Here is a 12,705-nt window from a genome sequence, read left to right as displayed (position 1 = left end):
AACAAAGAGGAATAGTTCTAGCAACCCTATGCCCATGACTGTTTTTGCCTGTCATCTAAATTTTTGACTTTGATGATTCATTTCGCATCCTTAGGGAATTAAAAGGTACATTTAAAAGTAGATTTCAATCATAATATGTTTCAAAAATGCCAAAATGAAAAAAAAACTATAATCGAAATTGTGATTTATATAACTCAATTGATTTGGACAACTGCATCCATAGAGCTATATGCCAGCTAGTAACAAAAATAAGAACTAATTTATTTTTCATGAAGTGAAATCTTATGGTCAAAGCTATATACAAATCAAATTTGGTCACATTTTGCTGCATAAATTTCTTCCAAACTTCTCACATTATCTTAAGACCATTCTGCATAAACAACTTATGAAAGTATATACAGAGTAAATTCTTTATCGTTTACTAATATATAGTAAAATTTGTATTCATAAATTATATTTGTTGACAGACACACAAAAAAAAATGAATAGAACAATAAATTTATTTTACTGACGTTATTTCCAGAATGTGTTCGTAGTAAATACGTACAAATAAATGGAACATTTTCTCGCATTTTTATTTTCTCGCGTATGAAGTATGCTAAGCATTGTAATTCGTCAAAAATTCGAACCCGACATTTGGACGAATTCCCTCATTTCAAACCTTCTAGAATTTGAGATACATAATTTTGGAAATTTTTCTATCATATAGTTCCCGAAAATTGAACATTTGAAATATAACTTAAAAATGTTTTAAGTTAAAAGAGGGTGAAATGTGGTATATGATTTTCACACCAAATTTGTAAATATCGATCAAATTTTAAACAAAACCTATTCCCATGCTCTCTGTCTGGCTGTCCAACCGCAAGTGAGATGATAATTATAAAACGTAAATTGCTAGACAAATAAAATTTATTAAGCAATTTTAGCATCAAAGATGTAGAACTAAATTAAATTTTGAAAGAAATTTGTTAATTGATTGACCCTCTTTGGGACTGTAAATTCAGACGTAGGTAAATGTAAAAATTAAAAAAAAATGGCAATTTAAATAAATGAAATTTGACATGTGATATTGCTAAAGCAGTTATATGTATAGGGATTCAATTGGTCTATAATAAGGCTATGAAATATACACTCATCAATCCTTTTTCTCATCAGATATCAGAAGTCAGAGTAGCTAGATATTTGATACAAAAATACATACCTCAAAATGACGTATTACCATAAAGAGGAATTTAATGATGATATAACAATTTTACGAACATATACTGTATTTGAAAAAAAAATCCTTAAAAGATCAGTTTTAAAGTTAATTAACACTGTAACTATCCAAAGGTTATCCCGTTTGTTAAAAATAATTAAATCCAAAAATATGCAAATATGTTGAAAAGACACACAGTGTTTTGAAAAAGCTTATGTAAAGGCTAACGAATAGGGGAAAATTTTTTCCTAAATTTTATGGTCTCATCACTTAAAATTGCTGAAATTCAAACAATTCTAAGACTCATGCTCTTTAAAAATAAAGGCAGTATCGTTTTGTTCAAAATTTATATTTCTCTACAGTTTCTTGCTTACCCGTATATCATTATGAATAATGAGTTGGCAACATTACTGTATGATAAAAAGAAAACGATTGGAATTTGAATAATATCACTCTATGGTGAAACAAATCCATAGTGAAATGCCAGGTTCTTGAAAGAATTTTTCTTAGAAATCTCATTTGTCATTTTGATCAAGGATTTTCTGATAAAAAGAATTTTTTCCTTCATTCTTTATTCTAGTTCTCCTTGAGTTTATAATGCTCAGAAACAAAAGAATCTTTGATCAAGAATTTTAAGTTTGAGATAAAAATTCTTGTGAGGAAAGCATTTATTAAAACCGAAATATATTTCAAATTATTTTTTCCCAATACATTTCATCAAACGGGTATGCTAAGATTTAAATCTTTTGCATCACCAAGAAATGACCAAAAATCATTGCTTAAATAATAATTCAAAAACATTTCCCCAAATTTATTTTGAATTCTCAATTTTATTTCTTTAAAAAATCGTCAAGCCTTAAAAAGTTTATTGTTTTTAAGATTAATTGTTTTTTTAAGTGCTCAAGGCAACGATAGGCTGTATTTTAAGGTGTTTTTTCTTTGAGGAAATATTGCAATCATCAAAAAATTGGAACTCGAGAGATTTTCAAGAATCACCACCTTTCAGGCTTCTCTGAATATAAAAAATATATTTTTGAAATCTTGTTTATTCGTCTGTGTGCAAGGCAATACAAAATTGCTTTGAGTTAGAAGATGAAATTTGGTATATAATTTTAACACCAATTTACAGATATCTGCCAAGTTTTGAACGAAATCCATTCAGAGGAAGTCTGTCTGTCCGGCTATCTGAAAGAAGTTAACACAATAGTTACAAAAAGGAAAAAAAAAAAAATAGATAGATAAAATTTATTACAAAGATTTGGCAAAGTGTAAATCTGTATCAAATTTCGTCCGTCGGTCTGTACTTTTGCCTTTATGTAAACACAATAATTTAAAAACTTAACAATATGGATTAAATAACATTTCGAGATCTATTCAGTACAATTGTAATTCTGTATCAAATTTTAATTTTAATCGGTCAGGGAAAAGGTGTCCAAATACATGCTTGATTTTCTATTAATCTTTTACCCTCATCCCAATGATTGATCGCCAAATAAGTTCTTCCGTAATCCGTAATTAATAATAAACAAATATCGGATTTTGTGTTGTATTAGATCTTATATTATACGATACCTTTCTTTTATTGGACTCTGAAAATAAATATCTGAGCACTCATGATATACATGGTTTTATCCACGAACCACCATTTTATGCGAGAATTCAGAGGAGAATAAACCGTTATGAGAAAGAATGCGATGCAATCTTTGGGACCATTCTGATAGTTTTAGAGTATGTTTTTAAATTTCAAAAAAAAGGGGGGGGGGAAGAACTTTTATGAAACGTAATCCAATATTTAAAGTTGCTTTTTATGAAACTATAGTAAAGAACTTTATGGTGTTTTTATTCGCATGAAGTCTGCTATTAAAGAGAGGATTTAAATGAATATCTTCGAATTTCTATCAAGGTTCTATTCAAATCAAGATCAGATTAGAGAAAGAACAACTCTGAGCAAGTGCTATAAATTATAATTTATCTGAAATCGCAATCTATGTAAGCTCGAGATTTGTCATGTCTATAATCAACTCAAGGTGGTTTTTTTTTTAATTTTAACTTTTATAACTTTTAGCCGGCCGATCTGGTAAAGCGTACTTTCAAAAAAAAAAGTATTTTTGAAAGTTTTAGATTCTTATACAGACGGTTATTCTATTCAAAACTCGAGCAAAATTAGATAATGAATGTTTTGAATGTCTCTTAATGAAAAAAAAAGAATTGAGTTTAGATTGAAATAAATATAAAAAAATCATTAATGTTCCATGCTCAGAAAGACATCGGGATTTTGAAAAGATTCTTTTGAAAAAAATAATATTAATGCTCTTCCCTCGTATACTTAGACAATACACCACTGTCTTTTCGGTTCTCTCTAAATGAATTTGTAGTTCCTGATCCAGCTAAAGGTAGGGATAAAGGCAAAAAAATCCTTGAAATTCACGTCAAAGATCGCCCCGAATGTCCTTGATAACTTTTTTTAAAGCAAATGAGGATCTTTTTTGAATATAAGGAAGAATTTTCTTGAATTATTGTTTCTCTAAATTTTGATTCAATGAAAATTGAACTACTAATACTTACTTCTCTGTTGAAGAATTTTCTTAAGTTTTTGTTACGCTAAATTTCTGATTCAATGAAAATAATGCAACTTTTTTAATCATACTATAGAATATATAATTTTGATTATTTATTGGTGCTTTCAAACATTTTAACTTCTCTATCGTGAAATAATGCACGAAGAATAAAAACTGAAATCCTTCAAAATTTAATTTTTAAAGTTTTGATAAATTTCCACTATTTTAGAAAATTGCGATCTAAAATATATATTTCTAGCATTATATTTAAATCAGCCAATATATATAAATAAACTTAGTAATTCTAGAATGGAAACACTTAGATGATTCTAAATTTGTTAAACAGTCTTCTCATTCGAACTGTAGATTTGTGTCAAATTCTGATCAAAATCCGTCAACTTGTATACTATTTATTTCTCTCTTCTCAAATTTGATGAAAGTAAAAGATTTTATCTTGAAACGGATGCTGTATTTTTTTTTTCACTCTATGACAAAAGGCAGTGTCAAATGCGCTGCATTATGTAATGTCAAAACCAAGCTTAAAGCTCTGAATATTATTTGAATTTGCATGCAAAAACAGATTGGTTTGAAGAATAACTTCATAAATTGGTAAAAAAAATCTGCATTAAATTTTCTTGTAGTCATATTCAACAGATACTGTTTCTTTTTACGATTCTTTTCCCTGGGTTGCTTGAAATTTAGTGCATTTTTGTTTTGGTTGAATTTGTAAAACAACAACTCTAATATAATCAGAAGTTTTCTGAAATGATTTCATTAAGTACAGTATTTCTATTTACTAAAAACGATGAATAGATTCGAAGTAATAATTTCCGTTACAGTGACTTTTGTTACAATTTTTCATGTTACATGAAAAATCGTTTCCTTCCAGTTATTTTGTTACAATGTTATCGAAACGTGTTTTAAATTTGTATTTGTGAAATAATATTATGACTTTGAAGGAAAAAAATTAATTACAGTAAACTTTTTAAAAATCGTGAGTGTTCTTTCTCTATTTTGTAGTGCATTTGACATAAGAATAACATTTATAATGTATGGTAAAAAAATAAGCCATTGATTAAATTTTAAGCAACAATAAATTATCGATTTGCATTAGAAAAATTTCTGCAGTGGAAATAAAAATAAGTTTTCTAATGATGAAGTGTCCCTCTGCTTTATAGATATTTTGAAATATTCTTGGTATATCTTTAAAAAAACCTTTCCTTAAGTTTGTAGGCTATCAATAAACTATTATCTGCTCTATGATTCTTTTCTCTGCTTTTTTTAAAATGTTTATCATTTTTTTAAAAATCTGCTGCGATCACGAACAAATATAAAAAAAAAAATATTTAATACTTTCATTGAATGAAGTGGCAACATGCGTTTAAGAACACATTATATAATATTTAAGAACACTTTATTTTACATATATTTACTTTTATCATGAGTGGCAACTATAGACACATAAATAAAATGACTGAAAGTGAAAAAAAAACACACTTTCAGTAATCATGTACATGTTATTGACAGTTGCTTTGTTTAAATTTATAATGTAGCGAACTAATTAAGGATATATTTTAAATAAATCCTTTTTTTTCCCTTGACTAATATGACCTAAGGTGTGTTCAATTTTTTAGGGACACCAATAAAAATGAAAATAAAAGCGTGAATAATAAATATTTGACATTTATTTCTGAAACAAGTTAGATAATAACAAAAATAAGTATTGTAAGATAATTTATATTAAACAAATAAAGATTACACAAATAAATTTCAACTTTGAAATAACTAAACAAAAGAGCAGCACAAATTTTGTGTTTCAAATTTTTAGGGACAGTGGAATTAAAAGCTTCAAAACTTCAAATTAAACTTTTTTACCGTTCAATATTAGCAACATTTTTTCTGATGACATCATATATTCTGTTTGGCATGGAATATATTAGGTTCTGAAGAAGTGTTGGATCCAGAGAACACCAAGCTTTCATTATTGCTTGTTGAAGTTGCATTTTCGAATAAAATTGACGCCCTCCTTCATAAACTGTTCTTGCCAAAAGACCCCATAGATTTCCAATGGGGTTTAGATCAGGGCTTCTAGCTGGCCAATCCATAACTTTCACATTGTTATCTCTAAACCACTTTTTTGTTGATTTTGAGCTGTGGATAGATGCATTATCTTATTGAAAAGTCCAATTTGGACCACATATTTCAAGTCCTGCATTAAGTAAATGTGTTTGTAACATTTCTTGGTATCGATCAGAATCCATTCTTTCATTCACAAATGCCAGTTCGCATGTACCATTGAAGCTAAACGCTCCCCAAATCATAACAGATCCACCACCCATTTGCCTTTTGGAGAAAATCTCTGGTTCTTTTCTTAGATCATGCCAGTAATATCTCCAACCGTCTGGCCCATCTAGATTAAACTTCTTCTCGTCGCTGAACATGACTTCTATCCACTCATCTTTGAAATGCATGTATTCCTTTGCCCAGAATAAAGGTTGTAATTTGTGTTGTTTGGCAAGTGGTGGTTTGCAAGCCTTTTTCGCATATTTCATGTTTTTATTGCTCTTGATTGACCTCCAAACAGTAGTGTGAGAACATAGCAGTTTCAATTCTTTTGTTACTTTTCGTACTGATGATTTTTCATTTACACATTTCTGAATAATTCTCCTGCGGGTACTTGACTCGAGCTTTGGCTTAGGTCATCGCTTTTGAATGGCAGTTGATTTCACATTTAACTGCTTCACATAATTTTCCACGGCACGTTTTGAACGTTTTATGAGGGCTGCAATATTTCTCAAAGACTTTTTTCGCTGTAATAAGCTTTTATTTGGCCTTTTTCAAGATCTGATAAGCATTTCCCTTTAGCCATATTTCTTCGACAAAAAATTAAGTACTAAAGAGGACGTTTTCAATATAAGCTTTTTAAGTTATTAAAACAACTGGTAGTAAATGAAAATGAGCAATAATAAAGATTTAACTTGAATTTATATACCATCTCATCTAGCTGTCCCTAAAAATTTGAAACACAAATTTGGCATTTTTTTGTAATTTCTTCTTTTATTAGCATTGATATTTATTTAATTATTTTAGATTTTTTTATTATATTTAATTTTTCATGTTTTTCAAAGAAGTTTTTGCAGATATTAGGTAAAAATTATTTCGATTTTATGTTTTTATATGGTGTCCCTAAAAATTTGAAACACACCTTATATCTCCTAAAGATGCATAAATTAAGAAAAAGACCAATTACTAAATTTCAGCAAAAAGAATTACGCTTTTCGATTATTAAAAGCGTAAAAACATATTACAGATAGACACAAATTTAGATATACACAAATAGACATACGCACGAGCATAATTCCAAAAATAGTTTATCGAAGTAGACGATATATAAAAATCCAAAATTCAAAGAAATATCAATGCGAGAATTTCGATTATAACAATCATACCGTTCAACCGATCACGATGAAACTTGATCAACTTATTGCTTGCACTTGCGCGAATGATATATTTCAAAATTGACAGTTTACAAAAGATAAACAGTAAACGCCTAGCAGAATATGTCATTCGGAGTTAATCGTACATAAAACAAACAAAATAAAATTATTATGATTGATGCCAATCAATGTAAGTGAAATGAAATCGAAAATATTTAGTGCAAACGCTAATTTTTTTCTTATTAATGTATAATCATCTATACAGGATGCTGTCATTTAGCGTGCACAATATTTTGCCTGGGGTAAACCGCACATATTATATAGAGTTTATATCACACATGCAAATCAGAATTATTATTATCGATACCTATCGAGGTAAGTTATATGTAAAGGAATTTTACAGAGCAAACAGTAGTTTTTCTATTTATTCAGCGAATCGACAAATGATATTTCGGTTATACAAGGTATATCGTGTTGACGGCATCGACAAAAAATATGTCCCCTAACGTTCGTCACTTAATAGTCTACTAGCTCAGCACGTAGAAATAAGCCAATTCGAGCTCCTCAAACAAACGAGGAGCGACAAGCGAGCAATAAAGCAGATCGTTTACGAATTGCAAATTCACATGTTTCAAAATCTCAAGATCAGCATGCGACAAGAATCAAAAGACAACGTTTATATGCTACCTGATCACGAGCATCAGAATTAAAAGACCAATATGCGGCAAGAAGCGAAGCAACTATTCCCAATGGAAAGTCGATTGAAGTAGATATGCTCATTCCACGCTTTCCCATTATTCCCACCGACATGCTTTTTGATTTCAAACGACTGCAGTTCCCCATTCGACTTTCATTCTCGATGACCATCAACAAGGCGCAAGGTCAATCACTTTAAGTGCGCGGATGAAACCAATGAATGAAAATCCATGTTTTTCACTTGGCCAGTTGTATGCTGGATGCTTACGAGTCGGACAGCCAAGAAATTTATTTGTTTTTGCTGAAGACGGAAAATAAATATTGTCTACCCTAATGCATATTTGAATAATAAAGTCAAAAAATGGAATGAATAATATTTATATTTCTCCTTTATATAGCATTCAATTTCAATGAATGGATTCATTGCCGATAAGAAAATAAATATCATCCTTTCTATCATTCCTAATTAAACAAGACAGCTATTTGATATTTCAAAAGATATATTCAAAATTACTTTTTCTGCGGCAGCAACGCGTCGAGTACCAACTAATACTTTATAAAACACAAGTGTGTAAAAAATCGTTTGCATTTAGTTTTCAAAAGATTCTTGGCAATTATCGACATCTTTAACTTAAACATCTGCACTTGAGATAGTAAATTCTCACTTGGAATCGTAAGGATATTCCTGAACAGTGAAATGGGCACACTTGAAAAAGGAAAATAATTAATAAACAAGTGCTTATTTGAGAAAGCTTTAGAAAAAAGATCGAATCAAAGAAAATGTATGGCTGGAATGATGTTTTATATTAATATATGGAGATAAATATTGATTACAGAGATATTTTAATGAGAGCAAACTGTTTTACCTTTATATTTGCTTCCGTAATCGAAAAGTAAATGCAATCGCAAAAAGAAAAAAAAAATGTCTTCTCATTTGCCTTTTCCAGCTAGGCATGGTAAGATGGAATCTTAAAAATAATGATCGATTTTAAATGATGGGAAATAGTTTCAAAAATCCAAAAATGTTCAGTAATAGTATATAATAAGGTATGTGAATGTATTTCTTAATAATCATTTTAATTCATTGCATCAATTTGCTTAAATGTAATTGTAATACAATGACTCGAAAACATTTTTTTCCCTCCAATTCGCTACAAAAGGCCAGATTACTATGATAATATCGCATTTTTAAGAGATTATACATCCCAAGAGTACAAGAAAATTGACTTCAACTGAATTCAACTTTATCTTATCTTTAAAACTTACCGAACTGTCAAAAATTTCAGAATTCAGCTTTAAGGTATGTTTGACAATGTTTTTTTTTTTTTCCAACTGTTTTGAATTATTTTTAGATTTGGTATTTTCTTATAGTTGTGACTATATATTTTTCACTTTCATGTTTATAGTATCTTTTCTTTTTTGTTATTCGAAGATACTAAAATATACTAAATTTATTTTTTAAATCTAAAGCATATCCAATATATTCCAAGCTAGATTTTTGAATGAATTGTTCACTTCCGTGGAAAATATTTTAAAATTATTTCATCAAGCTTTTAAGGTAGGCAATTATGTTAAAATTTTGATTTTTGGCAAAAATATTAAATATTTTTTATTTAAAATTTTTAATTTTTAAATAGTGTTATTTATAAAGCCTTTTTTCAGTATTATTTATAAAGCCTTTAAAATTTCATCCTTTGAGAAATTTCATAAGTTTTTATTTTTGCATAATTTGGGTTTCATAATGTTATTTTTATCCTTAAATGTTTCTTCTAAAATCTAAGCTTCGGTGCAATCTTTACACAAAAAAATCTATTAAATTAAAATCTAAATTATATTTTATTCAAATTTGATATAATATTTTCTGAATATATTCTGAAGTTCTTGAGTTATATAAATGCAATATATAATTTTAAAAAAAAATATGGATGTTTTAATGTTTTATAAAATGAAAAATTTGATAACTTCATGTTCTTTAGCATTTGGTATCTAGTATATAAAGAAATAATAGAAATGCAAGTTATTTCGCAGCTCAAGAACTAGGGAAAATATTTCTCAAGTTATCAACAAAATATTAAACGAAATATTTGATAAAGTTCTAAATTAGAAGATTTTGCTTTTAAACCTTTTTTTTAGCTACTAAAAAATTTCCATCTATTTTGTATTTGTTCAATTAGGAATAGCATAAAAGAAGACCACACTTAAACAGTTTCGAGTGTGCGATGCTTTTTAAAAAAATATTTTATTGTTGACATTTATTTCTATATTTTTGAAAATTTTAATATTGGACAATGATTATTAATTTGTATGAACTTTTTTTTTACCCTATTCAGATGAAACTATTTTGGATTATAATTTTGTGCTCTGCAATCCTTACTGTTGCCTTAAGCAAACCATCAGGAGCTAAAAGGCTGTCTAGAGAATCCTCAAAAGTGCACAGTGATACTTTGGCTGCTCCCAGAGTGATGGTCAAAAGATCACCCGAAGATGATAATGGAATGAATACTAAGGTGGGCGCGACTGATCGCCCAGGACTGGCAGGTGGCATAACTGGATTTGTTGATGGCATTTTCAGGTTTATTGGGGATATATTCCGTTTTATATTTTGAGTTAAAGTATGAAGATCACCGATAAAATGCAACTGAAGCATTTTACAATTCTACTGTGCAATTTCATTGCGATTTCTGATATTTATAAATCTTAAGTTTGAAATATGTATCGGTGACTTCATGATAATAAAACTATTGAAAAACTTTTTTCTGTATTATATTTATGTTACAATAATTTCATAAGAAAAGTTACTTTAATATAATACATTATTTTGAATTTATTAGAAACTAGCCGCCTTTGGCGACCAGCCGGTTCGCCAATCTTAATGTTCGTTAAAATTTTAATAATTAAATATTTTATGCAATTGCTACTTTAATAACTTCTTCATCAAAATGTTTTAAAACTTCAAATTTTGATAGTCATATAATTCACTCATAATATTATAAAGGCCTTCAGTCATAACGTAATATGTATCTTTCCAATTTTCTGTTAGCTCCCGTAGAATTTATGCTTTAAATTAAAATGGATGAATCTGCAATTAATATAATAATATCTTTTACTGAAACAAAGCATTTTTTTATAATATGATTACTGAAAATAGAGTCATTCAGCGTTTAAACTTTATGGGCTCTAAAGAATATCTTTCTTAATTTATGAAATATATCTCGATAATTTGTCAAAAAATTTTTCCCAGATTCATTATGAGCAGATCGATTCATTAACAATGTTTAATTTTAAATGCATCAAACAGTAAGAAAATAAACAGAATCGTTTAAAATAATCGGTCGAAAACAGGTTAAAAAGACTACTTAAAAAACGATGTACTTAAAACTATAAGCATATACAAAAAATATATAACTAACATAAATACAATTTAATTACAAAAGCATACAACTAACCTAAAATTAATTTAAATTTGTTAACATCCGTCAACAATCAGAACACAACGCGTGAATTTTCAACGCCAGTTACGGTAACGCAAATGCGTGAATTTTTCTACTCCAGTTGGAGTAACGCTATGCAGATCAGAAATTTTCAATTTCCTTTATTCTGTTTTATTTTAATTCAAAAGTACCTCAGAATGAATCTGAAAGTTCGATTCATTAACAATGTTTAATTTTAAATGCATCAAACATAAAGAAAATAAACAGAAGCGTTTGAAATAATCTGCCGAAAAATCTTAACCCTAGCCTCATTAGCGTGGGAAAAAAAACTGAAGTTTTACCCAGTTGGCGCTGGGGAAAATGAAAAGATTTTTTGGCGGGAAAGTTAGTTTTTAATTAATAATTAAAATTCTTATTAAAAATTCAAAAAAAGGGACCCCAGGTGCACATTTCCGGCTTCCAATGTATGCATGTGCCAAATGTGGTAGCTGTAGGTTGAACGATCTGGCCTGTAGAGCGCCAACACACACACACACATTGAGCTTTATATAAGTATCGATTATATTTGTCATTTTGATAAAGAAAAGTGTAATAAATGGAATTTTTTTTAAAAAATTTTCCCATATATTCTTGCTTTCTTTCAGTTTTCATACTGAGGGAAAAAAGGAATCTATTTTTTCAAAAAAAATTAAAAACTCGAGGTAAAAATGTTTGCGAGGGAAGAGTTAAGCTATTTTTCCCATAAGTTTTATGAAACAGATATTATCAGATTTGAAACTTTTACAGCACCTAAAAATTATTTTTTTTTAATTCGTATGCAGACTACTCTTAAATAAAAATTATAATCCGAGTAATAATTTATAAACTTTTTCTCAAATTCATTTTAAATTCTTATTTAAAAAAAACTCATCAAGTTGTTTGGAAAAGTTGATTACCCTATTTTTTTTTAAGTACGAAAGTTAAAGAAAGGCTATATTTTTAAGCGAAACTCCTTCATCGCACACATTCTATATAGATACCCTTAGTATCACAAATATAGACCAAAGTATATTTTGTCAAAAATGTTTAGTTTTGCCTTTGACATTTCCATTTTAATAAACTAAAAAGGATTAGAAATCGATAAAATACAAAAAAAAAAAATCAAAATACTCTGTAGCAGGGCACTAAATTCTCTTCCAAAAATATAAGGCATTTCGCCAGTGCGATTTATTACTTCCTTGTTACGAAGTATAGAAAGAGAAAGTATTGCATGCTTAAAAGAAAACTCGAATCCGAGATTTCGATGGATCTTCCCTTTTCAGACCTCTCTGAATCTGAAAAATATATTTTTGGAGCTATGTCGATCTATTCTTTCTTGAACACAATAACTCAAATCCACTTTGAGC

At 28.6% G+C, this 12,705-nt stretch overlaps 1 long non-coding RNA gene across 1 annotated transcript; it reads left to right on the top strand.

Moving 5' to 3' along the window:
• Positions 1 to 9,004: 9,004 nt before the first annotated feature.
• LOC129976378 (uncharacterized) lies at positions 9,005 to 10,642 on the top strand. Its single transcript, XR_008785134.1, has 2 exons — positions 9,005 to 9,189; positions 10,220 to 10,642. It is a non-coding gene; the product is annotated as an uncharacterized LOC129976378 (long non-coding RNA).
• Positions 10,643 to 12,705: the final 2,063 nt, after the last annotated feature.

This window comes from Argiope bruennichi, chromosome 7 (assembly GCF_947563725.1).
Source record: "Argiope bruennichi chromosome 7, qqArgBrue1.1, whole genome shotgun sequence".
Classification (NCBI taxonomy): domain Eukaryota; kingdom Metazoa; phylum Arthropoda; class Arachnida; order Araneae; family Araneidae; genus Argiope; species Argiope bruennichi.
This window is presented reverse-complemented; position numbering and strand designations above follow the sequence as displayed.